The following is a 27,500-nucleotide window of genomic DNA, read 5'->3' as shown; positions in this document are numbered from 1 at the left end:
CTTTATGCTTCAAAATGTTTTTATATATATACTGTATATGTTATTCTGAAAATGGGCCGTTCTGCATAATAAGTATTTTCACTTTTGGAACTTTAAATGTATTTACTTATGTACTTTTACTTAAGATTTTGAATACATGGCTTTGACTTGCAACAGAGCATTTTTACACTGTATTAAAAGAAGCGTTGGTGATGTTTTAGCATTTATAAATAGCCCGTGTGCGACAGCAGTAGTCGTTTACGGCCATACCACTCTGAACACGCCCGATCTCGTCTGATCTCGGAAGCTAAGCAGGGTCGGGCCTGGTTAGTACTTGGATGGGAGACCGCCTGGGAATACCAGGTGCCGTAAGCATTTTCTTGTCCGCTTTCGTCAGCAGAGGGCGCTGCTCCTTCTGTAGTGGAGACAGGACAGTACAGAGCCAGTGAACACATTCTACATGCTTTTATTTGGCAGTCTGGACTTTGTGCTCTGTATTGTACTTCTATTTTAATTGCTCTCATTTCCAGCCATCACATTCAATAGGCGGTGTGAAGATGGATACACATTTCCTGCTCTAGTCATTAGGCAATATGTAGCCAATTTTACAGTGGTGGACTGTAACCAAGTACATTTGCTAAAGTAGCCACTGTATTTTACTCTACTTTATGCTTCAAAATGTTTTTATATATATACTGTATATGTTATTCTGAAAATGGGCCGTTCTGCATAATAAGTATTTTCACTTTTGGAACTTTAAATGTATTTACTTATGTACTTTTACTTAAGATTTTGAATACATGGCTTTGACTTGCAACAGAGCATTTTTACACTGTATTAAAAGAAGCGTTGGTGATGTTTTAGCATTTATAAATAGCCCGTGTGCGACAGCAGTAGTCGTTTACGGCCATACCACTCTGAACACGCCCGATCTCGTCTGATCTCGGAAGCTAAGCAGGGTCGGGCCTGGTTAGTACTTGGATGGGAGACCGCCTGGGAATACCAGGTGCCGTAAGCATTTTCTTGTCCGCTTTCGTCAGCAGAGGGTGCTGCTCCTTCTGTAGTGGAGACAGGACAGTACAGAGCCAGTGAACACATTCTACATGCTTTTATTTGGCAGTCTGGACTTTGTGCTCTGTATTGTACTTCTATTTTAATTGCTCTCATTTCCAGCCATCACATTCAATAGGCGGTGTGAAGATGGATACACATTTCCTGCTCTAGTCATTAGGCAATATGTAGCCAATTTTACAGTGGTGGACTGTAACCAAGTACATTTGCTAAAGTAGCCACTGTATTTTACTCTACTTTATGCTTCAAAATGTTTTTATATATATACTGTATATGTTATTCTGAAAATGGGCCGTTCTGCATAATAAGTATTTTCACTTTTGGAACTTTAAATGTATTTACTTATGTACTTTTACTTAAGATTTTGAATACATGGCTTTGACTTGCAACAGAGCATTTTTACACTGTATTAAAAGAAGCGTTGGTGATGTTTTAGCATTTATAAATAGCCCGTGTGCGACAGCAGTAATCGTTTACGGCCATACCACTCTGAACACGTCTGATCTCGGAAGCTAAGCAGGGTCGGGCCTGGTTAGTACTTGGATGGGAGACCGCCTGGGAATACCAGGTGCCGTAAGCATTTTCTTGTCCGCTTTCGTCAGCAGAGGGCGCTGCTCCTTCTGTAGTGGAGACAGGACAGTACAGAGCCAGTGAACACATTCTACATGCTTTTATTTGGCAGTCTGGACTTTGTGCTCTGTATTGTACTTCTATTTTAATTGCTCTCATTTCCAGCCATCACATTCAATAGGCGGTGTGAAGATGGATACACATTTCCTGCTCTAGTCATTAGGCAATATGTAGCCAATTTTACAGTGGTGGACTGTAACCAAGTACATTTGCCTAAGTAGCCACTGTATTTTACTCTACTTTATGCTTCAAAATGTTTTTATATATATACTGTATATGTTATTCTGAAAATGGGCCGTTCTGCATAATAAGTATTTTCACTTTTGGAACTTTAAATGTATTTACTTATGTACTTTTACTTAAGATTTTGAATACATGGCTTTGACTTGCAACAGAGCATTTTTACACTGTATTAAAAGAAGCGTTGGTGATGTTTTAGCATTTATAAATAGCCCGTGTGCGACAGCAGTAATCGTTTACGGCCATACCACTCTGAACACGCCCGATCTCGTCTGATCTCGGAAGCTAAGCAGGGTCGGGCCTGGTTAGTACTTGGATGGGAGACCGCCTGGGAATACCAGGTGCCGTAAGCATATTCTTGTCCGCTTTCGTCAGCAGAGGGCGCTGCTCCTTCTGTAGTGGAGACAGGACAGTACAGAGCCAGTGAACACATTCTACATGCTTTTATTTGGCAGTCTGGACTTTGTGCTCTGTATTGTACTTCTATTTTAATTGCTCTCATTTCCAGCCATCACATTCAATAGGCGGTGTGAAGATGGATACACATTTCCTGCTCTAGTCATTAGGCAATATGTAGCCAATTTTACAGTGGTGGACTGTAACCAAGTACATTTGCTAAAGTAGCCACTGTATTTTACTCTACTTTATGCTTCAAAATGTTTTTATATATATACTGTATATGTTATTCTGAAAATGGGCCGTTCTGCATAATGAGTATTTTTACTTTTGGAACTTTAAATGTATTTACTTATGTACTTTTACTTAAGATTTTGAATACATGGATTTGACTTGCAACAGAGCATTTTTACACTGTATTAAAAGAAGCGTTGGTGACGTTTTAGCATTTATAAATAGCCCGTGTGCGACAGCAGTAATCGTTTACGGCCATACCACTCTGAACACGCCCGATCTCGTCTGATCTCGGAAGCTAAGCAGGGTCGGGCCTGGTTAGTACTTGGATGGGAGACCGCCTGGGAATACCAGGTGCCGTAAGCATTTTCTTGTCCGCTTTCGTCAGCAGAGGGCGCTGCTCCTTCTGTAGTGGAGACAGGACAGTACAGAGCCAGTGAACACATTCTACATGCTTTTATTTGGCAGTCTGGACTTTGTGCTCTGTATTGTACTTCTATTTTAATTGCTCTCATTTCCAGCCATCACATTCAATAGGCGGTGTGAAGATGGATACACATTTCCTGCTCTAGTCATTAGGCAATATGTAGCCAATTTTACAGTGGTGGACTGTAACCAAGTACATTTGCTAAAGTAGCCACTGTATTTTACTCTACTTTATGCTTCAAAATGTTTTTATATATATACTGTATATGTTATTCTGAAAATGGGCCGTTCTGCATAATAAGTATTTTCACTTTTGGAACTTTAAATGTATTTACTTATGTACTTTTACTTAAGATTTTGAATACATGGCTTTGACTTGCAACAGAGCATTTTTACACTGTATTAAAAGAAGCGTTGGTGATGTTTTAGCATTTATAAATAGCCCGTGTGCGACAGCAGTAATCGTTTACGGCCATACCACTCTGAACACGCCTGATCTCGTCTGATCTCGGAAGCTAAGCAGGGTCGGGCCTGGTTAGTACTTGGATGGGAGACCGCCTGGGAATACCAGGTGCCGTAAGCATTTTCTTGTCCGCTTTCGTCAGCAGAGGGCGCTGCTCCTTCTGTAGTGGAGACAGGACAGTACAGACCAAGTGAACACATTCTACATGCTTTTATTTGGCAGTCTGGACTTTGTGCTCTGTATTGTACTTCTATTTTAATTGCTCTCATTTCCAGCCATCACATTCAATAGGCGGTGTGAAGATGGATACACATTTCCTGCTCTAGTCATTAGGCAATATGTAGCCAATTTTACAGTGGTGGACTGTAACCAAGTACATTTGCTAAAGTAGCCACTGTATTTTACTCTACTTTATGCTTCAAAATGTTTTTATATATATATATGTTATTCTGAAAATGGGCCGTTCTGCATAATGAGTATTTTTACTTTTGGAACTTTAAATGTATTTACTTATGTACTTTTACTTAAGATTTTGAATACATGGCTTTGACTTGCAACAGAGCATTTTTACACTGTATTAAAAGAAGCGTTGGTGACGTTTTAGCATTTATAAATAGCCCGTGTGCGACAGCAGTAATCGTTTACGGCCATACCACTCTGAACACGCCCGATCTCGTCTGCTCTCGGAAGCTAAGCAGGGTCGGGCCTGGTTAGTACTTGGATGGGAGACCGCCTGGGAATACCAGGTGCCGTAAGCATTTTCTTGTCCGCTTTCGTCAGCAGAGGGCGCTGCTCCTTCTGTAGTGGAGACAGGACAGTACAGAGCCAGTGAACACATTCTACATGCTTTTATTTGGCAGTCTGGACTTTGTGCTCTGTATTGTACTTCTATTTTAATTGCTCTCATTTCCAGCCATCACATTCAATAGGCGGTGTGAAGATGCAGTGTTGCCGATGGATACACATTTCCTGCTCTCGTCATTAGGCAATATGTAACCAATTTTACAGTGGTGGACTGTAACCAAGTACATTTGATAAAGTAGCCACTGTATTTTACTCTACTTTATGCTTCAAAATGTTTTTATATATATATATGTTATTCTGAAAATGGGCCGTTCTGCATAATGAGTATTTTTACTTTTGGAACTTTAAATGTATTTACTTATGTACTTTTACTTAAGATTTTGAATACATGGATTTGACTTGCAACAGAGCATTTTTACACTGTATTAAAAGAAGCGTTGGTGACGTTTTAGCATTTATAAATAGCCCGTGTGCGACAGCAGTAATCGTTTACGGCCATACCACTCTGAACACGCCCGATCTCGTCTGATCTCGGAAGCTAAGCAGGGTCGGGCCTGGTTAGTACTTGGATGGGAGACCGCCTGGGAATACCAGGTGCCGTAAGCATTTTCTTGTCCGCTTTCGTCAGCAGAGGGCGCTGCTCCTTCTGTAGTGGAGACAGGACAGTACAGAGCCAGTGAACACATTCTACATGCTTTTATTTGGCAGTCTGGACTTTGTGCTCTGTATTGTACTTCTATTTTAATTGCTCTCATTTCCAGCCATCACATTCAATAGGCGGTGTGAAGATGCAGTGTTGCCGATGGATACACATTTCCTGCTCTCGTCATTAGGCAATATGTGGCCAATTTTACAGTGGTGGACTGTAACCAAGTACATTTGCTAAAGTAGCCACTGTATTTTACTCTACTTTATGCTTCAAAATGTTTTTATATATATATATGTTATTCTGAAAATGGGCCGTTCTGCATAATGAGTATTTTTACTTTTGGAACTTTAAATGTATTTACTTATGTACTTTTACTTAAGATTTTGAATACATGGATTTGACTTGCAACAGAGCATTTTTACACTGTATTAAAAGAAGCGTTGGTGATGTTTTAGCATTTATAAATAGCCCGTGTGCGACAGCAGTAATCGTTTACGGCCATACCACTCTGAACACGCCCGATCTCGTCTGATCTCGGAAGCTAAGCAGGGTCGGGCCTGGTTAGTACTTGGATGGGAGACCGCCTGGGAATACCAGGTGCCGTAAGCATTTTCTTGTCCGCTTTCGTCAGCAGAGGGCGCTGCTCCTTCTGTAGTGGAGACAGGACAGTACAGAGCCAGTGAACACATTCTACATGCTTTTATTTGGCAGTCTGGACTTTGTGCTCTGTATTGTACTTCTATTTTAATTGCTCTCATTTCCAGCCATCACATTCAATAGGCGGTGTGAAGATGCAGTGTTGCCGATGGATACACATTTCCTGCTCTAGTCATTAGGCAATATGTAGCCAATTTTACAGTGGTGGACTGTAACCAAGTACATTTGCTAAAGTAGCCACTGTATTTTACTCTACTTTATGCTTCAAAATGTTTTTATATATATACTGTATATGTTATTCTGAAAATGGGCCGTTCTGCATAATAAGTATTTTCACTTTTGGAACATTTAAATGTATTTACTTACGTACTTTTACTTAAGATTTTGAATACATGGCTTTGACTTGCAACAGAGCATTTTTACACTGTATTAAAAGAAGCGTTGGTGATGTTTTAGCATTTATAAATAGCCCGTGTGCGACAGCAGTAATCGTTTACGGCCATACCACTCTGAACACGCCCGATCTCGTCTGATCTCGGAAGCTAAGCAGGGTCGGGCCTGGTTAGTACTTGGATGGGAGACCGCCTGGGAATACCAGGTGCCGTAAGCATTTTCTTGTCCGCTTTCGTCAGCAGAGGGCGCTGCTCCTTCTGTAGTGGAGACAGGACAGTACAGAGCCAGTGAACACATTCTACATGCTTTTATTTGGCAGTCTGGACTTTGTGCTCTGTATTGTACTTCTATTTTAATTGCTCTCATTTCCAGCCATCACATTCAATAGGCGGTGTGAAGATGCAGTGTTGCCGATGGATACACATTTCCTGCTCTCGTCATTAGGCAATATGTAGCCAATTTTACAGTGGTGGACTGTAACCAAGTACATTTGCTAAAGTAGCCACTGTATTTTACTCTACTTTATGCTTCAAAATGTTTTTATATATATATATGTTATTCTGAAAATGGGCCGTTCTGCATAATGAGTATTTTTACTTTTGGAACTTTAAATGTATTTACTTATGTACTTTTACTTAAGATTTTGAATACATGGATTTGACTTGCAACAGAGCATTTTTACACTGTATTAAAAGAAGCGTTGGTGACGTTTTAGCATTTATAAATAGCCCGTGTGCGACAGCAGTAATCGTTTACGGCCATACCACTCTGAACACGCCCGATCTCGTCTGATCTCGGAAGCTAAGCAGGGTCGGGCCTGGTTAGTACTTGGATGGGAGACCGCCTGGGAATACCAGGTGCCGTAAGCATTTTCTTGTCCGCTTTCGTCAGCAGAGGGCGCTGCTCCTTCTGTAGTGGAGACAGGACAGTACAGAGCCAGTGAACACATTCTACATGCTTTTATTTGGCAGTCTGGACTTTGTGCTCTGTATTGTACTTCTATTTTAATTGCTCTCATTTCCAGCCATCACATTCAATAGGCGGTGTGAAGATGCAGTGTTGCCGATGGATACACATTTCCTGCTCTCGTCATTAGGCAATATGTAGCCAATTTTACAGTGGTGGACTGTAACCAAGTACATTTGCTAAAGTAGCCACTGTATTTTACTCTACTTTATGCTTCAAAATGTTTTTATATATATATATGTTATTCTGAAAATGGGCCGTTCTGCATAATGAGTATTTTTACTTTTGGAACTTTAAATGTATTTACTTATGTACTTTTACTTAAGATTTTGAATACATGGATTTGACTTGCAACAGAGCATTTTTACACTGTATTAAAAGAAGCGTTGGTGATGTTTTAGCATTTATAAATAGCCCGTGTGCGACAGCAGTAATCGTTTACGGCCATACCACTCTGAACACGCCCGATCTCGTCTGATCTCGGAAGCTAAGCAGGGTCGGGCCTGGTTAGTACTTGGATGGGAGACCGCCTGGGAATACCAGGTGCCGTAAGCATTTTCTTGTCCGCTTTCGTCAGCAGAGGGCGCTGCTCCTTCTGTAGTGGAGACAGGACAGTACAGAGCCAGTGAACACATTCTACATGCTTTTATTTGGCAGTCTGGACTTTGTGCTCTGTATTGTACTTCTATTTTAATTGCTCTCATTTCCAGCCATCACATTCAATAGGCGGTGTGAAGATGCAGTGTTGCCGATGGATACACATTTCCTGCTCTCGTCATTAGGCAATATGTAGCCAATTTTACAGTGGTGGACTGTAACCAAGTACATTTGCTAAAGTAGCCACTGTATTTTACTCTACTTTATGCTTCAAAATGTTTTTATATATATATATGTTATTCTGAAAATGGGCCGTTCTGCATAATGAGTATTTTTACTTTTGGAACTTTAAATGTATTTACTTATGTACTTTTACTTAAGATTTTGAATACATGGATTTGACTTGCAACAGAGCATTTTTACACTGTATTAAAAGAAGCGTTGGTGATGTTTTAGCATTTATAAATAGCCCGTGTGCGACAGCAGTAATCGTTTACGGCCATACCACTCTGAACACGCCCGATCTCGTCTGATCTCGGAAGCTAAGCAGGGTCGGGCCTGGTTAGTACTTGGATGGGAGACCGCCTGGGAATACCAGGTGCCGTAAGCATTTTCTTGTCCGCTTTCGTCAGCAGAGGGCGCTGCTCCTTCTGTAGTGGAGACAGGACAGTACAGAGCCAGTGAACACATTCTACATGCTTTTATTTGGCAGTCTGGACTTTGTGCTCTGTATTGTACTTCTATTTTAATTGCTCTCATTTCCAGCCATCACATTCAATAGGCGGTGTGAAGATGCAGTGTTGCCGATGGATACACATTTCCTGCTCTCGTCATTAGGCAATATGTAGCCAATTTTACAGTGGTGGACTGTAACCAAGTACATTTGCTAAAGTAGCCACTGTATTTTACTCTACTTTATGCTTCAAAATGTTTTTATATATATATATGTTATTCTGAAAATGGGCCGTTCTGCATAATGAGTATTTTTACTTTTGGAACTTTAAATGTATTTACTTATGTACTTTTACTTAAGATTTTGAATACATGGATTTGACTTGCAACAGAGCATTTTTACACTGTATTAAAAGAAGCGTTGGTGATGTTTTAGCATTTATAAATAGCCCGTGTGCGACAGCAGTAATCGTTTACGGCCATACCACTCTGAACACGCCCGATCTCGTCTGATCTCGGAAGCTAAGCAGGGTCGGGCCTGGTTAGTACTTGGATGGGAGACCGCCTGGGAATACCAGGTGCCGTAAGCATTTTCTTGTCCGCTTTCGTCATCAGAGGGCGCTGCTCCTTCTGTAGTGGAGACAGGACAGTACAGAGCCAGTGAACACATTCTACATGCTTTTATTTGGCAGTCTGGACTTTGTGCTCTGTATTGTACTTCTATTTTAATTGCTCTCATTTCCAGCCATCACATTCAATAGGCGGTGTGAAGATGCAGTGTTGCCGATGGATACACATTTCCTGCTCTCGTCATTAGGCAATATGTAGCCAATTTTACAGTGGTGGACTGTAACCAAGTACATTTGCTAAAGTAGCCACTGTATTTTACTCTACTTTATGCTTCAAAATGTTTTTATATATATATATGTTATTCTGAAAATGGGCCGTTCTGCATAATGAGTATTTTTACTTTTGGAACTTTAAATGTATTTACTTATGTACTTTTACTTAAGATTTTGAATACATGGATTTGACTTGCAACAGAGCATTTTTACACTGTATTAAAAGAAGCGTTGGTGATGTTTTAGCATTTATAAATAGCCCGTGTGCGACAGCAGTAATCGTTTACGGCCATACCACTCTGAACACGCCCGATCTCGTCTGATCTCGGAAGCTAAGCAGGGTCGGGCCTGGTTAGTACTTGGATGGGAGACCGCCTGGGAATACCAGGTGCCGTAAGCATTTTCTTGTCCGCTTTCGTCAGCAGAGGGCGCTGCTCCTTCTGTAGTGGAGACAGGACAGTACAGAGCCAGTGAACACATTCTACATGCTTTTATTTGGCAGTCTGGACTTTGTGCTCTGTATTGTACTTCTATTTTAATTGCTCTCATTTCCAGCCATCACATTCAATAGGCGGTGTGAAGATGGATACACATTTCCTGCTCTAGTCATTAGGCAATATGTAGCCAATTTTACAGTGGTGGACTGTAACCAAGTACATTTGCTAAAGTAGCCACTGTATTGTATTCTACTTTATGCTTCAAAATGTTTTTATATATATCAATATGTTATTCTGAAAATGGGCCGTTCTGCATAATAAGTATTTTCACTTTTGGAACTTTAAATGTATTTACTTATGTACTTTTACTTAAGATTTTGAATACATGGCTTTGACTTGCAACAGAGCATTTTTACACTGTATTAAAAGAAGCGTTGGTGATGTTTTAGCATTTATAAATAGCCCGTGTGCGACAGCAGTAGTCGTTTACGGCCATACCACTCTGAACACGCCCGATCTCGTCTGATCTCGGAAGCTAAGCAGGGTCGGGCCTGGTTAGTACTTGGATGGGAGACCGCCTGGGAATACCAGGTGCCGTAAGCATTTTCTTGTCCGCTTTCGTCAGCAGAGGGCGCTGCTCCTTCTGTAGTGGAGACAGGACAGTACAGAGCCAGTGAACACATTCTACATGCTTTTATTTGGCAGTCTGGACTTTGTGCTCTGTATTGTACTTCTATTTTAATTGCTCTCATTTCCAGCCATCACATTCAATAGGCGGTGTGAAGATGGATACACATTTCCTGCTCTAGTCATTAGGCAATATGTAGCCAATTTTACAGTGGTGGACTGTAACCAAGTACATTTGCTAAAGTAGCCACTGTATTTTACTCTACTTTATGCTTCAAAATGTTTTTATATATATACTGTATATGTTATTCTGAAAATGGGCCGTTCTGCATAATAAGTATTTTCACTTTTGGAACTTTAAATGTATTTACTTATGTACTTTTACTTAAGATTTTGAATACATGGCTTTGACTTGCAACAGAGCATTTTTACACTGTATTAAAAGAAGCGTTGGTGATGTTTTAGCATTTATAAATAGCCCGTGTGCGACAGCAGTAATCGTTTACGGCCATACCACTCTGAACACGCCCGATCTCGTCTGATCTCGGAAGCTAAGCAGGGTCGGGCCTGGTTAGTACTTGGATGGGAGACCGCCTGGGAATACCAGGTGCCGTAAGCATTTTCTTGTCCGCTTTCGTCAGCAGAGGGCGCTGCTCCTTCTGTAGTGGAGACAGGACAGTACAGAGCCAGTGAACACATTCTACATGCTTTTATTTGGCAGTCTGGACTTTGTGCTCTGTATTGTACTTCTATTTTAATTGCTCTCATTTCCAGCCATCACATTCAATAGGCGGTGTGAAGATGGATACACATTTCCTGCTCTAGTCATTAGGCAATATGTAGCCAATTTTACAGTGGTGGACTGTAACCAAGTACATTTGCTAAAGTAGCCACTGTATTTTACTCTACTTTATGCTTCAAAATGTTTTTATATATATACTGTATATGTTATTCTGAAAATGGGCCGTTCTGCATAATAAGTATTTTCACTTTTGGAACTTTAAATGTATTTACTTATGTACTTTTACTTAAGATTTTGAATACATGGCTTTGACTTGCAACAGAGCATTTTTACACTGTATTAAAAGAAGCGTTGGTGATGTTTTAGCATTTATAAATAGCCCGTGTGCGACAGCAGTAATCGTTTACGGCCATACCACTCTGAACACGCCCGATCTCGTCTGATCTCGGAAGCTAAGCAGGGTCGGGCCTGGTTAGTACTTGGATGGGAGACCGCCTGGGAATACCAGGTGCCGTAAGCATTTTCTTGTCCGCTTTCGTCAGCAGAGGGCGCTGCTCCTTCTGTAGTGGAGACAGGACAGTACAGAGCCAGTGAACACATTCTACATGCTTTTATTTGGCAGTCTGGACTTTGTGCTCTGTATTGTACTTCTATTTTAATTGCTCTCATTTCCAGCCATCACATTCAATAGGCGGTGTGAAGATGGATACACATTTCCTGCTCTAGTCATTAGGCAATATGTAGCCAATTTTACAGTGGTGGACTGTAACCAAGTACATTTGCTAAAGTAGCCACTGTATTGTATTCTACTTTATGCTTCAAAATGTTTTTATATATATCAATATGTTATTCTGAAAATGGGCCGTTCTGCATAATAAGTATTTTCACTTTTGGAACTTTAAATGTATTTACTTATGTACTTTTACTTAAGATTTTGAATACATGGCTTTGACTTGCAACAGAGCATTTTTACACTGTATTAAAAGAAGCGTTGGTGATGTTTTAGCATTTATAAATAGCCCGTGTGCGACAGCAGTAGTCGTTTACGGCCATACCACTCTGAACACGCCCGATCTCGTCTGATCTCGGAAGCTAAGCAGGGTCGGGCCTGGTTAGTACTTGGATGGGAGACCGCCTGGGAATACCAGGTGCCGTAAGCATTTTCTTGTCCGCTTTCGTCAGCAGAGGGCGCTGCTCCTTCTGTAGTGGAGACAGGACAGTACAGAGCCAGTGAACACATTCTACATGCTTTTATTTGGCAGTCTGGACTTTGTGCTCTGTATTGTACTTCTATTTTAATTGCTCTCATTTCCAGCCATCACATTCAATAGGCGGTGTGAAGATGCAGTGTTGCCGATGGATACACATTTCCTGCTCTCGTCATTAGGCAATATGTAGCCAATTTTACAGTGGTGGACTGTAACCAAGTACATTTGCTAAAGTAGCCACTGTATTTTACTCTACTTTATGCTTCAAAATGTTTTTATATATATATATGTTATTCTGAAAATGGGCCGTTCTGCATAATGAGTATTTTTACTTTTGGAACTTTAAATGTATTTACTTATGTACTTTTACTTAAGATTTTGAATACATGGATTTGACTTGCAACAGAGCATTTTTACACTGTATTAAAAGAAGCGTTGGTGATGTTTTAGCATTTATAAATAGCCCGTGTGCGACAGCAGTAATCGTTTACGGCCATACCACTCTGAACACGCCCGATCTCGTCTGATCTCGGAAGCTAAGCAGGGTCGGGCCTGGTTAGTACTTGGATGGGAGACCGCCTGGGAATACCAGGTGCCGTAAGCATTTTCTTGTCCGCTTTCGTCAGCAGAGGGCGCTGCTCCTTCTGTAGTGGAGACAGGACAGTACAGAGCCAGTGAACACATTCTACATGCTTTTATTTGGCAGTCTGGACTTTGTGCTCTGTATTGTACTTCTATTTTAATTGCTCTCATTTCCAGCCATCACATTCAATAGGCGGTGTGAAGATGCAGTGTTGCCGATGGATACACATTTCCTGCTCTCGTCATTAGGCAATATGTAGCCAATTTTACAGTGGTGGACTGTAACCAAGTACATTTGCTAAAGTAGCCACTGTATTTTACTCTACTTTATGCTTCAAAATGTTTTTATATATATATATGTTATTCTGAAAATGGGCCGTTCTGCATAATGAGTATTTTTACTTTTGGAACTTTAAATGTATTTACTTATGTACTTTTACTTAAGATTTTGAATACATGGATTTGACTTGCAACAGAGCATTTTTACACTGTATTAAAAGAAGCGTTGGTGATGTTTTAGCATTTATAAATAGCCCGTGTGCGACAGCAATAATCGTTTACGGCCATACCACTCTGAACACGCCCGATCTCGTCTGATCTCGGAAGCTAAGCAGGGTCGGGCCTGGTTAGTACTTGGATGGGAGACCGCCTGGGAATACCAGGTGCCGTAAGCATTTTCTTGTCCGCTTTCGTCAGCAGAGGGCGCTGCTCCTTCTGTAGTGGAGACAGGACAGTACAGAGCCAGTGAACACATTCTACATGCTTTTATTTGGCAGTCTGGACTTTGTGCTCTGTATTGTACTTCTATTTTAATTGCTCTCATTTCCAGCCATCACATTCAATAGGCGGTGTGAAGATGCAGTGTTGCCGATGGATACACATTTCCTGCTCTAGTCATTAGGCAATATGTAGCCAATTTTACAGTGGTGGACTGTAACCAAGTACATTTGCTAAAGTAGCCACTGTATTTTACTCTACTTTATGCTTCAAAATGTTTTTATATATATACTGTATATGTTATTCTGAAAATGGGCCGTTCTGCATAATAAGTATTTTCACTTTTGGAACTTTAAATGTATTTACTTATGTACTTTTACTTAAGATTTTGAATACATGGCTTTGACTTGCAACAGAGCATTTTTACACTGTATTAAAAGAAGCGTTGGTGATGTTTTAGCATTTATAAATAGCCCGTGTGCGACAGCAGTAATCGTTTACGGCCATACCACTCTGAACACGCCCGATCTCGTCTGATCTCGGAAGCTAAGCAGGGTCGGGCCTGGTTAGTACTTGGATGGGAGACCGCCTGGGAATACCAGGTGCCGTAAGCATTTTCTTGTCCGCTTTCGTCAGCAGAGGGCGCTGCTCCTTCTGTAGTGGAGACAGGACAGTACAGAGCCAGTGAACACATTCTACATGCTTTTATTTGGCAGTCTGGACTTTGTGCTCTGTATTGTACTTCTATTTTAATTGCTCTCATTTCCAGCCATCACATTCAATAGGCGGTGTGAAGATGGATACACATTTCCTGCTCTAGTCATTAGGCAATATGTAGCCAATTTTACAGTGGTGGACTGTAACCAAGTACATTTGCTAAAGTAGCCACTGTATTGTATTCTACTTTATGCTTCAAAATGTTTTTATATATATATATGTTATTCTGAAAATGGGCCGTTCTGCATAATGAGTATTTTTACTTTTGGAACTTTAAATGTATTTACTTATGTACTTTTACTTAAGATTTTGAATACATGGCTTTGACTTGCAACAGAGCATTTTTACACTGTATTAAAAGAAGCGTTGGTGATGTTTTAGCATTTATAAATAGCCCGTGTGCGACAGCAGTAATCGTTTACGGCTATACCACTCTGAACACGCCCGATCTCGTCTGATCTCGGAAGCTAAGCAGGGTCGGGCCTGGTTAGTACTTGGATGGGAGACCGCCTGGGAATACCACGTGCCGTAAGCATTTTCTTGTCCGCTTTCGTCAGCAGAGGGCGCTGCTCCTTCTGTAGTGGAGACAGGACAGTACAGAGCCAGTGAACACATTCTACATGCTTTTATTTGGCAGTCTGGACTTTGTGCTCTGTATTGTACTTCTATTTTAATTGCTCTCATTTCCAGCCATCACATTCAATAGGCGGTGTGAAGATGGATACACATTTCCTGCTCTAGTCATTAGGCAATATGTAGCCAATTTTACAGTGGTGGACTGTAACCAAGTACATTTGCTAAAGTAGCCACTGTATTTTACTCTACTTTATGCTTCAAAATGTTTTTATATATATACTGTATATGTTATTCTGAAAATGGGCCGTTCTGCATAATAAGTATTTTCACTTTTGGAACTTTAAATGTATTTACTTATGTACTTTTACTTAAGATTTTGAATACATGGCTTTGACTTGCAACAGAGCATTTTTACACTGTATTAAAAGAAGCGTTGGTGATGTTTTAGCATTTATAAATAGCCCGTGTGCGACAGCAGTAATCGTTTACGGCCATACCACTCTGAACACGCCCGATCTCGTCTGATCTCGGAAGCTAAGCAGGGTCGGGCCTGGTTAGTACTTGGATGGGAGACCGCCTGGGAATACCAGGTGCCGTAAGCATTTTCTTGTCCGCTTTCGTCAGCAGAGGGCGCTGCTCCTTCTGTAGTGGAGACAGGACAGTACAGAGCCAGTGAACACATTCTACATGCTTTTATTTGGCAGTCTGGACTTTGTGCTCTGTATTGTACTTCTATTTTAATTGCTCTCATTTCCAGCCATCACATTCAATAGGCGGTGTGAAGATGGATACACATTTCCTGCTCTAGTCATTAGGCAATATGTAGCCAATTTTACAGTGGTGGACTGTAACCAAGTACATTTGCTAAAGTAGCCACTGTATTTTACTCTACTTTATGCTTCAAAATGTTTTTATATATATACTGTATATGTTATTCTGAAAATGGGCCGTTCTGCATAATAAGTATTTTCACTTTTGGAACTTTAAATGTATTTACTTATGTACTTTTACTTAAGATTTTGAATACATGGCTTTGACTTGCAACAGAGCATTTTTACACTGTATTAAAAGAAGCGTTGGTGATGTTTTAGCATTTATAAATAGCCCGTGTGCGACAGCAGTAATCGTTTACGGCCATACCACTCTGAACACGCCCGATCTCGTCTGATCTCGGAAGCTAAGCAGGGTCGGGCCTGGTTAGTACTTGGATGGGAGACCGCCTGGGAATACCACGTGCCGTAAGCATTTTCTTGTCCGCTTTCGTCAGCAGAGGGCGCTGCTCCTTCTGTAGTGGAGACAGGACAGTACAGAGCCAGTGAACACATTCTACATGCTTTTATTTGGCAGTCTGGACTTTGTGCTCTGTATTGTACTTCTATTTTAATTGCTCTCATTTCCAGCCATCACATTCAATAGGCGGTGTGAAGATGGATACACATTTCCTGCTCTAGTCATTAGGCAATATGTAGCCAATTTTACAGTGGTGGACTGTAACCAAGTACATTTGCTAAAGTAGCCACTGTATTTTACTCTACTTTATGCTTCAAAATGTTTTTATATATATACTGTATATGTTATTCTGAAAATGGGCCGTTCTGCATAATAAGTATTTTCACTTTTGGAACTTTAAATGTATTTACTTATGTACTTTTACTTAAGATTTTGAATACATGGCTTTGACTTGCAACAGAGCATTTTTACACTGTATTAAAAGAAGCGTTGGTGATGTTTTAGCATTTATAAATAGCCCGTGTGCGACAGCAGTAATCGTTTACGGCCATACCACTCTGAACACGCCCGATCTCGTCTGATCTCGGAAGCTAAGCAGGGTCGGGCCTGGTTAGTACTTGGATGGGAGACCGCCTGGGAATACCAGGTGCCGTAAGCATTTTCTTGTCCGCTTTCGTCAGCAGAGGGCGCTGCTCCTTCTGTAGTGGAGACAGGACAGTACAGAGCCAGTGAACACATTCTACATGCTTTTATTTGGCAGTCTGGACTTTGTGCTCTGTATTGTACTTCTATTTTAATTGCTCTCATTTCCAGCCATCACATTCAATAGGCGGTGTGAAGATGGATACACATTTCCTGCTCTAGTCATTAGGCAATATGTAGCCAATTTTACAGTGGTGGACTGTAACCAAGTACATTTGCTAAAGTAGCCACTGTATTTTACTCTACTTTATGCTTCAAAATGTTTTTATATATATACTGTATATGTTATTCTGAAAATGGGCCGTTCTGCATAATAAGTATTTTCACTTTTGGAACTTTAAATGTATTTACTTATGTACTTTTACTTAAGATTTTGAATACATGGCTTTGACTTGCAACAGAGCATTTTTACACTGTATTAAAAGAAGCGTTGGTGATGTTTTAGCATTTATAAATAGCCCGTGTGCGACAGCAGTAATCGTTTACGGCCATACCACTCTGAACACGCCCGATCTCGTCTGATCTCGGAAGCTAAGCAGGGTCGGGCCTGGTTAGTACTTGGATGGGAGACCGCCTGGGAATACCAGGTGCCGTAAGCATTTTCTTGTCCGCTTTCGTCAGCAGAGGGCGCTGCTCCTTCTGTAGTGGAGACAGGACAGTACAGAGCCAGTGAACACATTCTACATGCTTTTATTTGGCAGTCTGGACTTTGTGCTCTGTATTGTACTTCTATTTTAATTGCTCTCATTTCCAGCCATCACATTCAATAGGCGGTGTGAAGATGGATACACATTTCCTGCTCTAGTCATTAGGCAATATGTAGCCAATTTTACAGTGGTGGACTGTAACCAAGTACATTTGCTAAAGTAGCCACTGTATTGTATTCTACTTTATGCTTCAAAATGTTTTTATATATATCAATATGTTATTCTGAAAATGGGCCGTTCTGCATAATAAGTATTTTCACTTTTGGAACTTTAAATGTATTTACTTATGTACTTTTACTTAAGATTTTGAATACATGGCTTTGACTTGCAACAGAGCATTTTTACACTGTATTAAAAGAAGCGTTGGTGATGTTTTAGCATTTATAAATAGCCCGTGTGCGACAGCAGTAGTCGTTTACGGCCATACCACTCTGAACACGCCCGATCTCGTCTGATCTCGGAAGCTAAGCAGGGTCGGGCCTGGTTAGTACTTGGATGGGAGACCGCCTGGGAATACCAGGTGCCGTAAGCATTTTCTTGTCCGCTTTCGTCAGCAGAGGGCGCTGCTCCTTCTGTAGTGGAGACAGGACAGTACAGAGCCAGTGAACACATTCTACATGCTTTTATTTGGCAGTCTGGACTTTGTGCTCTGTATTGTACTTCTATTTTAATTGCTCTCATTTCCAGCCATCACATTCAATAGGCGGTGTGAAGATGCAGTGTTGCCGATGGATACACATTTCCTGCTCTCGTCATTAGGCAATATGTAGCCAATTTTACAGTGGTGGACTGTAACCAAGTACATTTGCTAAAGTAGCCACTGTATTTTACTCTACTTTATGCTTCAAAATGTTTTTATATATATATATGTTATTCTGAAAATGGGCCGTTCTGCATAATGAGTATTTTTACTTTTGGAACTTTAAATGTATTTACTTATGTACTTTTACTTAAGATTTTGAATACATGGATTTGACTTGCAACAGAGCATTTTTACACTGTATTAAAAGAAGCGTTGGTGATGTTTTAGCATTTATAAATAGCCCGTGTGCGACAGCAGTAATCGTTTACGGCCATACCACTCTGAACACGCCCGATCTCGTCTGATCTCGGAAGCTAAGCAGGGTCGGGCCTGGTTAGTACTTGGATGGGAGACCGCCTGGGAATACCAGGTGCCGTAAGCATTTTCTTGTCCGCTTTCGTCAGCAGAGGGCGCTGCTCCTTCTGTAGTGGAGACAGGACAGTACAGAGCCAGTGAACACATTCTACATGCTTTTATTTGGCAGTCTGGACTTTGTGCTCTGTATTGTACTTCTATTTTAATTGCTCTCATTTCCAGCCATCACATTCAATAGGCGGTGTGAAGATGCAGTGTTGCCGATGGATACACATTTCCTGCTCTCGTCATTAGGCAATATGTAGCCAATTTTACAGTGGTGGACTGTAACCAAGTACATTTGCTAAAGTAGCCACTGTATTTTACTCTACTTTATGCTTCAAAATGTTTTTATATATATATATGTTATTCTGAAAATGGGCCGTTCTGCATAATGAGTATTTTTACTTTTGGAACTTTAAATGTATTTACTTATGTACTTTTACTTAAGATTTTGAATACATGGATTTGACTTGCAACAGAGCATTTTTACACTGTATTAAAAGAAGCGTTGGTGATGTTTTAGCATTTATAAATAGCCCGTGTGCGACAGCAATAATCGTTTACGGCCATACCACTCTGAACACGCCCGATCTCGTCTGATCTCGGAAGCTAAGCAGGGTCGGGCCTGGTTAGTACTTGGATGGGAGACCGCCTGGGAATACCAGGTGCCGTAAGCATTTTCTTGTCCGCTTTCGTCAGCAGAGGGCGCTGCTCCTTCTGTAGTGGAGACAGGACAGTACAGAGCCAGTGAACACATTCTACATGCTTTTATTTGGCAGTCTGGACTTTGTGCTCTGTATTGTACTTCTATTTTAATTGCTCTCATTTCCAGCCATCACATTCAATAGGCGGTGTGAAGATGCAGTGTTGCCGATGGATACACATTTCCTGCTCTAGTCATTAGGCAATATGTAGCCAATTTTACAGTGGTGGACTGTAACCAAGTACATTTGCTAAAGTAGCCACTGTATTTTACTCTACTTTATGCTTCAAAATGTTTTTATATATATACTGTATATGTTATTCTGAAAATGGGCCGTTCTGCATAATAAGTATTTTCACTTTTGGAACTTTAAATGTATTTACTTATGTACTTTTACTTAAGATTTTGAATACATGGCTTTGACTTGCAACAGAGCATTTTTACACTGTATTAAAAGAAGCGTTGGTGATGTTTTAGCATTTATAAATAGCCCGTGTGCGACAGCAGTAATCGTTTACGGCCATACCACTCTGAACACGCCCGATCTCGTCTGATCTCGGAAGCTAAGCAGGGTCGGGCCTGGTTAGTACTTGGATGGGAGACCGCCTGGGAATACCAGGTGCCGTAAGCATTTTCTTGTCCGCTTTCGTCAGCAGAGGGCGCTGCTCCTTCTGTAGTGGAGACAGGACAGTACAGAGCCAGTGAACACATTCTACATGCTTTTATTTGGCAGTCTGGACTTTGTGCTCTGTATTGTACTTCTATTTTAATTGCTCTCATTTCCAGCCATCACATTCAATAGGCGGTGTGAAGATGGATACACATTTCCTGCTCTAGTCATTAGGCAATATGTAGCCAATTTTACAGTGGTGGACTGTAACCAAGTACATTTGCTAAAGTAGCCACTGTATTGTATTCTACTTTATGCTTCAAAATGTTTTTATATATATATATGTTATTCTGAAAATGGGCCGTTCTGCATAATGAGTATTTTTACTTTTGGAACTTTAAATGTATTTACTTATGTACTTTTACTTAAGATTTTGAATACATGGCTTTGACTTGCAACAGAGCATTTTTACACTGTATTAAAAGAAGCGTTGGTGATGTTTTAGCATTTATAAATAGCCCGTGTGCGACAGCAGTAATCGTTTACGGCTATACCACTCTGAACACGCCCGATCTCGTCTGATCTCGGAAGCTAAGCAGGGTCGGGCCTGGTTAGTACTTGGATGGGAGACCGCCTGGGAATACCACGTGCCGTAAGCATTTTCTTGTCCGCTTTCGTCAGCAGAGGGCGCTGCTCCTTCTGTAGTGGAGACAGGACAGTACAGAGCCAGTGAACACATTCTACATGCTTTTATTTGGCAGTCTGGACTTTGTGCTCTGTATTGTACTTCTATTTTAATTGCTCTCATTTCCAGCCATCACATTCAATAGGCGGTGTGAAGATGGATACACATTTCCTGCTCTAGTCATTAGGCAATATGTAGCCAATTTTACAGTGGTGGACTGTAACCAAGTACATTTGCTAAAGTAGCCACTGTATTTTACTCTACTTTATGCTTCAAAATGTTTTTATATATATACTGTATATGTTATTCTGAAAATGGGCCGTTCTGCATAATAAGTATTTTCACTTTTGGAACTTTAAATGTATTTACTTATGTACTTTTACTTAAGATTTTGAATACATGGCTTTGACTTGCAACAGAGCATTTTTACACTGTATTAAAAGAAGCGTTGGTGATGTTTTAGCATTTATAAATAGCCCGTGTGCGACAGCAGTAATCGTTTACGGCCATACCACTCTGAACACGCCCGATCTCGTCTGATCTCGGAAGCTAAGCAGGGTCGGGCCTGGTTAGTACTTGGATGGGAGACCGCCTGGGAATACCAGGTGCCGTAAGCATTTTCTTGTCCGCTTTCGTCAGCAGAGGGCGCTGCTCCTTCTGTAGTGGAGACAGGACAGTACAGAGCCAGTGAACACATTCTACATGCTTTTATTTGGCAGTCTGGACTTTGTGCTCTGTATTGTACTTCTATTTTAATTGCTCTCATTTCCAGCCATCACATTCAATAGGCGGTGTGAAGATGGATACACATTTCCTGCTCTAGTCATTAGGCAATATGTAGCCAATTTTACAGTGGTGGACTGTAACCAAGTACATTTGCTAAAGTAGCCACTGTATTTTACTCTACTTTATGCTTCAAAATGTTTTTATATATATACTGTATATGTTATTCTGAAAATGGGCCGTTCTGCATAATAAGTATTTTCACTTTTGGAACTTTAAATGTATTTACTTATGTACTTTTACTTAAGATTTTGAATACATGGCTTTGACTTGCAACAGAGCATTTTTACACTGTATTAAAAGAAGCGTTGGTGATGTTTTAGCATTTATAAATAGCCCGTGTGCGACAGCAGTAATCGTTTACGGCCATACCACTCTGAACACGCCCGATCTCGTCTGATCTCGGAAGCTAAGCAGGGTCGGGCCTGGTTAGTACTTGGATGGGAGACCGCCTGGGAATACCACGTGCCGTAAGCATTTTCTTGTCCGCTTTCGTCAGCAGAGGGCGCTGCTCCTTCTGTAGTGGAGACAGGACAGTACAGAGCCAGTGAACACATTCTACATGCTTTTATTTGGCAGTCTGGACTTTGTGCTCTGTATTGTACTTCTATTTTAATTGCTCTCATTTCCAGCCATCACATTCAATAGGCGGTGTGAAGATGGATACACATTTCCTGCTCTAGTCATTAGGCAATATGTAGCCAATTTTACAGTGGTGGACTGTAACCAAGTACATTTGCTAAAGTAGCCACTGTATTTTACTCTACTTTATGCTTCAAAATGTTTTTATATATATACTGTATATGTTATTCTGAAAATGGGCCGTTCTGCATAATAAGTATTTTCACTTTTGGAACTTTAAATGTATTTACTTATGTACTTTTACTTAAGATTTTGAATACATGGCTTTGACTTGCAACAGAGCATTTTTACACTGTATTAAAAGAAGCGTTGGTGATGTTTTAGCATTTATAAATAGCCCGTGTGCGACAGCAGTAATCGTTTACGGCCATACCACTCTGAACACGCCCGATCTCGTCTGATCTCGGAAGCTAAGCAGGGTCGGGCCTGGTTAGTACTTGGATGGGAGACCGCCTGGGAATACCAGGTGCCGTAAGCATTTTCTTGTCCGCTTTCGTCAGCAGAGGGCGCTGCTCCTTCTGTAGTGGAGACAGGACAGTACAGAGCCAGTGAACACATTCTACATGCTTTTATTTGGCAGTCTGGACTTTGTGCTCTGTATTGTACTTCTATTTTAATTGCTCTCATTTCCAGCCATCACATTCAATAGGCGGTGTGAAGATGGATACACATTTCCTGCTCTAGTCATTAGGCAATATGTAGCCAATTTTACAGTGGTGGACTGTAACCAAGTACATTTGCCTAAGTAGCCACTGTATTTTACTCTACTTTATGCTTCAAAATGTTTTTATATATATACTGTATATGTTATTCTGAAAATGGGCCGTTCTGCATAATAAGTATTTTCACTTTTGGAACTTTAAATGTATTTACTTATGTACTTTTACTTAAGATTTTGAATACATGGCTTTGACTTGCAACAGAGCATTTTTACACTGTATTAAAAGAAGCGTTGGTGATGTTTTAGCATTTATAAATAGCCCGTGTGCGACAGCAGTAATCGTTTACGGCCATACCACTCTGAACACGCCCGATCTCGTCTGATCTCGGAAGCTAAGCAGGGTCGGGCCTGGTTAGTACTTGGATGGGAGACCGCCTGGGAATACCACGTGCCGTAAGCATTTTCTTGTCCGCTTTCGTCAGCAGAGGGCGCTGCTCCTTCTGTAGTGGAGACAGGACAGTACAGAGCCAGTGAACACATTCTACATGCTTTTATTTGGCAGTCTGGACTTTGTGCTCTGTATTGTACTTCTATTTTAATTGCTCTCATTTCCAGCCATCACATTCAATAGGCGGTGTGAAGATGGATACACATTTCCTGCTCTAGTCATTAGGCAATATGTAGCCAATTTTACAGTGGTGGACTGTAACCAAGTACATTTGCTAAAGTAGCCACTGTATTTTACTCTACTTTATGCTTCAAAATGTTTTTATATATATACTGTATATGTTATTCTGAAAATGGGCCGTTCTGCATAATAAGTATTTTCACTTTTGGAACTTTAAATGTATTTACTTATGTACTTTTACTTAAGATTTTGAATACATGGCTTTGACTTGCAACAGAGCATTTTTACACTGTATTAAAAGAAGCGTTGGTGATGTTTTAGCATTTATAAATAGCCCGTGTGCGACAGCAGTAATCGTTTACGGCCATACCACTCTGAACACGTCTGATCTCGGAAGCTAAGCAGGGTCGGGCCTGGTTAGTACTTGGATGGGAGACCGCCTGGGAATACCAGGTGCCGTAAGCATTTTCTTGTCCGCTTTCGTCAGCAGAGGGCGCTGCTCCTTCTGTAGTGGAGACAGGACAGTACAGAGCCAGTGAACACATTCTACATGCTTTTATTTGGCAGTCTGGACTTTGTGCTCTGTATTGTACTTCTATTTTAATTGCTCTCATTTCCAGCCATCACATTCAATAGGCGGTGTGAAGATGGATACACATTTCCTGCTCTAGTCATTAGGCAATATGTAGCCAATTTTACAGTGGTGGACTGTAACCAAGTACATTTGCTAAAGTAGCCACTGTATTGTATTCTACTTTATGCTTCAAAATGTTTTTATATATATCAATATGTTATTCTGAAAATGGGCCGTTCTGCATAATAAGTATTTTCACTTTTGGAACTTTAAATGTATTTACTTATGTACTTTTACTTAAGATTTTGAATACATGGCTTTGACTTGCAACAGAGCATTTTTACACTGTATTAAAAGAAGCGTTGGTGATGTTTTAGCATTTATAAATAGCCCGTGTGCGACAGCAGTAGTCGTTTACGGCCATACCACTCTGAACACGCCCGATCTCGTCTGATCTCGGAAGCTAAGCAGGGTCGGGCCTGGTTAGTACTTGGATGGGAGACCGCCTGGGAATACCAGGTGCCGTAAGCATTTTCTTGTCCGCTTTCGTCAGCAGAGGGCGCTGCTCCTTCTGTAGTGGAGACAGGACAGTACAGAGCCAGTGAACACATTCTACATGCTTTTATTTGGCAGTCTGGACTTTGTGCTCTGTATTGTACTTCTATTTTAATTGCTCTCATTTCCAGCCATCACATTCAATAGGCGGTGTGAAGATGCAGTGTTGCCGATGGATACACATTTCCTGCTCTCGTCATTAGGCAATATGTAGCCAATTTTACAGTGGTGGACTGTAACCAAGTACATTTGCTAAAGTAGCCACTGTATTTTACTCTACTTTATGCTTCAAAATGTTTTTATATATATATATGTTATTCTGAAAATGGGCCGTTCTGCATAATGAGTATTTTTACTTTTGGAACTTTAAATGTATTTACTTATGTACTTTTACTTAAGATTTTGAATACATGGATTTGACTTGCAACAGAGCATTTTTACACTGTATTAAAAGAAGCGTTGGTGATGTTTTAGCATTTATAAATAGCCCGTGTGCGACAGCAGTAATCGTTTACGGCCATACCACTCTGAACACGCCCGATCTCGTCTGATCTCGGAAGCTAAGCAGGGTCGGGCCTGGTTAGTACTTGGATGGGAGACCGCCTGGGAATACCAGGTGCCGTAAGCATTTTCTTGTCCGCTTTCGTCAGCAGAGGGCGCTGCTCCTTCTGTAGTGGAGACAGGACAGTACAGAGCCAGTGAACACATTCTACATGCTTTTATTTGGCAGTCTGGACTTTGTGCTCTGTATTGTACTTCTATTTTAATTGCTCTCATTTCCAGCCATCACATTCAATAGGCGGTGTGAAGATGCAGTGTTGCCGATGGATACACATTTCCTGCTCTCGTCATTAGGCAATATGTAGCCAATTTTACAGTGGTGGACTGTAACCAAGTACATTTGCTAAAGTAGCCACTGTATTTTACTCTACTTTATGCTTCAAAATGTTTTTATATATATATATGTTATTCTGAAAATGGGCCGTTCTGCATAATGAGTATTTTTACTTTTGGAACTTTAAATGTATTTACTTATGTACTTTTACTTAAGATTTTGAATACATGGATTTGACTTGCAACAGAGCATTTTTACACTGTATTAAAAGAAGCGTTGGTGATGTTTTAGCATTTATAAATAGCCCGTGTGCGACAGCAATAATCGTTTACGGCCATACCACTCTGAACACGCCCGATCTCGTCTGATCTCGGAAGCTAAGCAGGGTCGGGCCTGGTTAGTACTTGGATGGGAGACCGCCTGGGAATACCAGGTGCCGTAAGCATTTTCTTGTCCGCTTTCGTCAGCAGAGGGCGCTGCTCCTTCTGTAGTGGAGACAGGACAGTACAGAGCCAGTGAACACATTCTACATGCTTTTATTTGGCAGTCTGGACTTTGTGCTCTGTATTGTACTTCTATTTTAATTGCTCTCATTTCCAGCCATCACATTCAATAGGCGGTGTGAAGATGCAGTGTTGCCGATGGATACACATTTCCTGCTCTAGTCATTAGGCAATATGTAGCCAATTTTACAGTGGTGGACTGTAACCAAGTACATTTGCTAAAGTAGCCACTGTATTTTACTCTACTTTATGCTTCAAAATGTTTTTATATATATACTGTATATGTTATTCTGAAAATGGGCCGTTCTGCATAATAAGTATTTTCACTTTTGGAACTTTAAATGTATTTACTTATGTACTTTTACTTAAGATTTTGAATACATGGCTTTGACTTGCAACAGAGCATTTTTACACTGTATTAAAAGAAGCGTTGGTGATGTTTTAGCATTTATAAATAGCCCGTGTGCGACAGCAGTAATCGTTTACGGCCATACCACTCTGAACACGCCCGATCTCGTCTGATCTCGGAAGCTAAGCAGGGTCGGGCCTGGTTAGTACTTGGATGGGAGACCGCCTGGGAATACCAGGTGCCGTAAGCATTTTCTTGTCCGCTTTCGTCAGCAGAGGGCGCTGCTCCTTCTGTAGTGGAGACAGGACAGTACAGAGCCAGTGAACACATTCTACATGCTTTTATTTGGCAGTCTGGACTTTGTGCTCTGTATTGTACTTCTATTTTAATTGCTCTCATTTCCAGCCATCACATTCAATAGGCGGTGTGAAGATGGATACACATTTCCTGCTCTAGTCATTAGGCAATATGTAGCCAATTTTACAGTGGTGGACTGTAACCAAGTACATTTGCTAAAGTAGCCACTGTATTGTATTCTACTTTATGCTTCAAAATGTTTTTATATATATATATGTTATTCTGAAAATGGGCCGTTCTGCATAATGAGTATTTTTACTTTTGGAACTTTAAATGTATTTACTTATGTACTTTTACTTAAGATTTTGAATACATGGCTTTGACTTGCAACAGAGCATTTTTACACTGTATTAAAAGAAGCGTTGGTGATGTTTTAGCATTTATAAATAGCCCGTGTGCGACAGCAGTAATCGTTTACGGCTATACCACTCTGAACACGCCCGATCTCGTCTGATCTCGGAAGCTAAGCAGGGTCGGGCCTGGTTAGTACTTGGATGGGAGACCGCCTGGGAATACCACGTGCCGTAAGCATTTTCTTGTCCGCTTTCGTCAGCAGAGGGCGCTGCTCCTTCTGTAGTGGAGACAGGACAGTACAGAGCCAGTGAACACATTCTACATGCTTTTATTTGGCAGTCTGGACTTTGTGCTCTGTATTGTACTTCTATTTTAATTGCTCTCATTTCCAGCCATCACATTCAATAGGCGGTGTGAAGATGGATACACATTTCCTGCTCTAGTCATTAGGCAATATGTAGCCAATTTTACAGTGGTGGACTGTAACCAAGTACATTTGCTAAAGTAGCCACTGTATTTTACTCTACTTTATGCTTCAAAATGTTTTTATATATATACTGTATATGTTATTCTGAAAATGGGCCGTTCTGCATAATAAGTATTTTCACTTTTGGAACTTTAAATGTATTTACTTATGTACTTTTACTTAAGATTTTGAATACATGGCTTTGACTTGCAACAGAGCATTTTTACACTGTATTAAAAGAAGCGTTGGTGATGTTTTAGCATTTATAAATAGCCCGTGTGCGACAGCAGTAATCGTTTACGGCCATACCACTCTGAACACGCCCGATCTCGTCTGATCTCGGAAGCTAAGCAGGGTCGGGCCTGGTTAGTACTTGGATGGGAGACCGCCTGGGAATACCAGGTGCCGTAAGCATTTTCTTGTCCGCTTTCG

The 27,500-nt window shown here is 40.7% G+C and overlaps 41 non-coding genes and 2 pseudogenes across 41 annotated transcripts; all 43 read left to right on the top strand.

The window, feature by feature from the left end:
* Positions 1-235: 235 nt before the first annotated feature.
* LOC139293490 (5S ribosomal RNA) lies at positions 236-354 on the top strand. Its single transcript, XR_011598097.1, has one exon. It is a non-coding gene; the product is annotated as a 5S ribosomal RNA (ribosomal RNA).
* A 524-nt stretch (positions 355-878) lies between these two features.
* Positions 879-997, top strand: LOC139293489 (5S ribosomal RNA). The gene has a single exon (XR_011598096.1). It is a non-coding gene; the product is annotated as a 5S ribosomal RNA (ribosomal RNA).
* A 524-nt stretch (positions 998-1,521) lies between these two features.
* On the top strand, positions 1,522-1,630 carry LOC139293692 (5S ribosomal RNA; annotated as a pseudogene).
* Positions 1,631-2,154: 524 nt separating this feature from the next.
* Positions 2,155-2,273, top strand: LOC139293487 (5S ribosomal RNA). The gene has a single exon (XR_011598095.1). It is a non-coding gene; the product is annotated as a 5S ribosomal RNA (ribosomal RNA).
* A 524-nt stretch (positions 2,274-2,797) lies between these two features.
* On the top strand, positions 2,798-2,916 carry LOC139293485 (5S ribosomal RNA). Its single transcript, XR_011598093.1, has one exon. It is a non-coding gene; the product is annotated as a 5S ribosomal RNA (ribosomal RNA).
* A 524-nt stretch (positions 2,917-3,440) lies between these two features.
* On the top strand, positions 3,441-3,559 carry LOC139293562 (5S ribosomal RNA). Its single transcript, XR_011598166.1, has one exon. It is a non-coding gene; the product is annotated as a 5S ribosomal RNA (ribosomal RNA).
* A 519-nt stretch (positions 3,560-4,078) lies between these two features.
* LOC139293576 (5S ribosomal RNA) lies at positions 4,079-4,197 on the top strand. The gene has a single exon (XR_011598179.1). It is a non-coding gene; the product is annotated as a 5S ribosomal RNA (ribosomal RNA).
* A 533-nt stretch (positions 4,198-4,730) lies between these two features.
* LOC139293484 (5S ribosomal RNA) lies at positions 4,731-4,849 on the top strand. The gene has a single exon (XR_011598092.1). It is a non-coding gene; the product is annotated as a 5S ribosomal RNA (ribosomal RNA).
* Positions 4,850-5,382: 533 nt separating this feature from the next.
* Positions 5,383-5,501, top strand: LOC139293483 (5S ribosomal RNA). The gene has a single exon (XR_011598091.1). It is a non-coding gene; the product is annotated as a 5S ribosomal RNA (ribosomal RNA).
* Positions 5,502-6,040: 539 nt separating this feature from the next.
* LOC139293482 (5S ribosomal RNA) lies at positions 6,041-6,159 on the top strand. Its single transcript, XR_011598089.1, has one exon. It is a non-coding gene; the product is annotated as a 5S ribosomal RNA (ribosomal RNA).
* A 533-nt stretch (positions 6,160-6,692) lies between these two features.
* On the top strand, positions 6,693-6,811 carry LOC139293481 (5S ribosomal RNA). The gene has a single exon (XR_011598088.1). It is a non-coding gene; the product is annotated as a 5S ribosomal RNA (ribosomal RNA).
* A 533-nt stretch (positions 6,812-7,344) lies between these two features.
* Positions 7,345-7,463, top strand: LOC139293480 (5S ribosomal RNA). Its single transcript, XR_011598087.1, has one exon. It is a non-coding gene; the product is annotated as a 5S ribosomal RNA (ribosomal RNA).
* Positions 7,464-7,996: 533 nt separating this feature from the next.
* Positions 7,997-8,115, top strand: LOC139293479 (5S ribosomal RNA). The gene has a single exon (XR_011598086.1). It is a non-coding gene; the product is annotated as a 5S ribosomal RNA (ribosomal RNA).
* Positions 8,116-8,648: 533 nt separating this feature from the next.
* LOC139293478 (5S ribosomal RNA) lies at positions 8,649-8,767 on the top strand. Its single transcript, XR_011598085.1, has one exon. It is a non-coding gene; the product is annotated as a 5S ribosomal RNA (ribosomal RNA).
* A 533-nt stretch (positions 8,768-9,300) lies between these two features.
* On the top strand, positions 9,301-9,419 carry LOC139293476 (5S ribosomal RNA). Its single transcript, XR_011598084.1, has one exon. It is a non-coding gene; the product is annotated as a 5S ribosomal RNA (ribosomal RNA).
* A 521-nt stretch (positions 9,420-9,940) lies between these two features.
* LOC139293475 (5S ribosomal RNA) lies at positions 9,941-10,059 on the top strand. Its single transcript, XR_011598083.1, has one exon. It is a non-coding gene; the product is annotated as a 5S ribosomal RNA (ribosomal RNA).
* Positions 10,060-10,583: 524 nt separating this feature from the next.
* On the top strand, positions 10,584-10,702 carry LOC139293473 (5S ribosomal RNA). Its single transcript, XR_011598081.1, has one exon. It is a non-coding gene; the product is annotated as a 5S ribosomal RNA (ribosomal RNA).
* Positions 10,703-11,226: 524 nt separating this feature from the next.
* LOC139293472 (5S ribosomal RNA) lies at positions 11,227-11,345 on the top strand. Its single transcript, XR_011598080.1, has one exon. It is a non-coding gene; the product is annotated as a 5S ribosomal RNA (ribosomal RNA).
* Positions 11,346-11,866: 521 nt separating this feature from the next.
* LOC139293471 (5S ribosomal RNA) lies at positions 11,867-11,985 on the top strand. Its single transcript, XR_011598079.1, has one exon. It is a non-coding gene; the product is annotated as a 5S ribosomal RNA (ribosomal RNA).
* A 533-nt stretch (positions 11,986-12,518) lies between these two features.
* Positions 12,519-12,637, top strand: LOC139293470 (5S ribosomal RNA). The gene has a single exon (XR_011598078.1). It is a non-coding gene; the product is annotated as a 5S ribosomal RNA (ribosomal RNA).
* Positions 12,638-13,170: 533 nt separating this feature from the next.
* On the top strand, positions 13,171-13,289 carry LOC139293469 (5S ribosomal RNA). Its single transcript, XR_011598077.1, has one exon. It is a non-coding gene; the product is annotated as a 5S ribosomal RNA (ribosomal RNA).
* A 538-nt stretch (positions 13,290-13,827) lies between these two features.
* LOC139293468 (5S ribosomal RNA) lies at positions 13,828-13,946 on the top strand. The gene has a single exon (XR_011598076.1). It is a non-coding gene; the product is annotated as a 5S ribosomal RNA (ribosomal RNA).
* Positions 13,947-14,465: 519 nt separating this feature from the next.
* LOC139293660 (5S ribosomal RNA) lies at positions 14,466-14,584 on the top strand. The gene has a single exon (XR_011598259.1). It is a non-coding gene; the product is annotated as a 5S ribosomal RNA (ribosomal RNA).
* A 524-nt stretch (positions 14,585-15,108) lies between these two features.
* Positions 15,109-15,227, top strand: LOC139293467 (5S ribosomal RNA). Its single transcript, XR_011598075.1, has one exon. It is a non-coding gene; the product is annotated as a 5S ribosomal RNA (ribosomal RNA).
* Positions 15,228-15,751: 524 nt separating this feature from the next.
* On the top strand, positions 15,752-15,870 carry LOC139293648 (5S ribosomal RNA). The gene has a single exon (XR_011598249.1). It is a non-coding gene; the product is annotated as a 5S ribosomal RNA (ribosomal RNA).
* A 524-nt stretch (positions 15,871-16,394) lies between these two features.
* LOC139293466 (5S ribosomal RNA) lies at positions 16,395-16,513 on the top strand. The gene has a single exon (XR_011598074.1). It is a non-coding gene; the product is annotated as a 5S ribosomal RNA (ribosomal RNA).
* Positions 16,514-17,037: 524 nt separating this feature from the next.
* On the top strand, positions 17,038-17,156 carry LOC139293465 (5S ribosomal RNA). The gene has a single exon (XR_011598073.1). It is a non-coding gene; the product is annotated as a 5S ribosomal RNA (ribosomal RNA).
* A 521-nt stretch (positions 17,157-17,677) lies between these two features.
* On the top strand, positions 17,678-17,796 carry LOC139293464 (5S ribosomal RNA). The gene has a single exon (XR_011598072.1). It is a non-coding gene; the product is annotated as a 5S ribosomal RNA (ribosomal RNA).
* A 533-nt stretch (positions 17,797-18,329) lies between these two features.
* On the top strand, positions 18,330-18,448 carry LOC139293462 (5S ribosomal RNA). The gene has a single exon (XR_011598070.1). It is a non-coding gene; the product is annotated as a 5S ribosomal RNA (ribosomal RNA).
* Positions 18,449-18,981: 533 nt separating this feature from the next.
* On the top strand, positions 18,982-19,100 carry LOC139293461 (5S ribosomal RNA). Its single transcript, XR_011598069.1, has one exon. It is a non-coding gene; the product is annotated as a 5S ribosomal RNA (ribosomal RNA).
* Positions 19,101-19,638: 538 nt separating this feature from the next.
* LOC139293460 (5S ribosomal RNA) lies at positions 19,639-19,757 on the top strand. The gene has a single exon (XR_011598068.1). It is a non-coding gene; the product is annotated as a 5S ribosomal RNA (ribosomal RNA).
* A 519-nt stretch (positions 19,758-20,276) lies between these two features.
* LOC139293659 (5S ribosomal RNA) lies at positions 20,277-20,395 on the top strand. Its single transcript, XR_011598258.1, has one exon. It is a non-coding gene; the product is annotated as a 5S ribosomal RNA (ribosomal RNA).
* A 524-nt stretch (positions 20,396-20,919) lies between these two features.
* Positions 20,920-21,038, top strand: LOC139293459 (5S ribosomal RNA). The gene has a single exon (XR_011598067.1). It is a non-coding gene; the product is annotated as a 5S ribosomal RNA (ribosomal RNA).
* Positions 21,039-21,562: 524 nt separating this feature from the next.
* LOC139293647 (5S ribosomal RNA) lies at positions 21,563-21,681 on the top strand. The gene has a single exon (XR_011598248.1). It is a non-coding gene; the product is annotated as a 5S ribosomal RNA (ribosomal RNA).
* Positions 21,682-22,205: 524 nt separating this feature from the next.
* Positions 22,206-22,324, top strand: LOC139293458 (5S ribosomal RNA). The gene has a single exon (XR_011598066.1). It is a non-coding gene; the product is annotated as a 5S ribosomal RNA (ribosomal RNA).
* A 524-nt stretch (positions 22,325-22,848) lies between these two features.
* LOC139293646 (5S ribosomal RNA) lies at positions 22,849-22,967 on the top strand. The gene has a single exon (XR_011598247.1). It is a non-coding gene; the product is annotated as a 5S ribosomal RNA (ribosomal RNA).
* A 524-nt stretch (positions 22,968-23,491) lies between these two features.
* LOC139293691 (5S ribosomal RNA) lies at positions 23,492-23,600 on the top strand (annotated as a pseudogene).
* A 521-nt stretch (positions 23,601-24,121) lies between these two features.
* LOC139293457 (5S ribosomal RNA) lies at positions 24,122-24,240 on the top strand. Its single transcript, XR_011598065.1, has one exon. It is a non-coding gene; the product is annotated as a 5S ribosomal RNA (ribosomal RNA).
* Positions 24,241-24,773: 533 nt separating this feature from the next.
* On the top strand, positions 24,774-24,892 carry LOC139293456 (5S ribosomal RNA). The gene has a single exon (XR_011598064.1). It is a non-coding gene; the product is annotated as a 5S ribosomal RNA (ribosomal RNA).
* Positions 24,893-25,425: 533 nt separating this feature from the next.
* Positions 25,426-25,544, top strand: LOC139293455 (5S ribosomal RNA). Its single transcript, XR_011598063.1, has one exon. It is a non-coding gene; the product is annotated as a 5S ribosomal RNA (ribosomal RNA).
* Positions 25,545-26,082: 538 nt separating this feature from the next.
* LOC139293454 (5S ribosomal RNA) lies at positions 26,083-26,201 on the top strand. Its single transcript, XR_011598062.1, has one exon. It is a non-coding gene; the product is annotated as a 5S ribosomal RNA (ribosomal RNA).
* Positions 26,202-26,720: 519 nt separating this feature from the next.
* On the top strand, positions 26,721-26,839 carry LOC139293658 (5S ribosomal RNA). Its single transcript, XR_011598257.1, has one exon. It is a non-coding gene; the product is annotated as a 5S ribosomal RNA (ribosomal RNA).
* A 524-nt stretch (positions 26,840-27,363) lies between these two features.
* On the top strand, positions 27,364-27,482 carry LOC139293453 (5S ribosomal RNA). Its single transcript, XR_011598061.1, has one exon. It is a non-coding gene; the product is annotated as a 5S ribosomal RNA (ribosomal RNA).
* Positions 27,483-27,500: the final 18 nt, after the last annotated feature.

This window comes from Enoplosus armatus, chromosome 11, assembly GCF_043641665.1.
Source record: "Enoplosus armatus isolate fEnoArm2 chromosome 11, fEnoArm2.hap1, whole genome shotgun sequence".
Lineage (NCBI taxonomy): Eukaryota > Metazoa > Chordata > Actinopteri > Centrarchiformes > Enoplosidae > Enoplosus > Enoplosus armatus.
The sequence above is the reverse complement of the archived record's forward strand: the minus strand, read 5'-3'. Positions and strand labels throughout refer to the sequence as shown.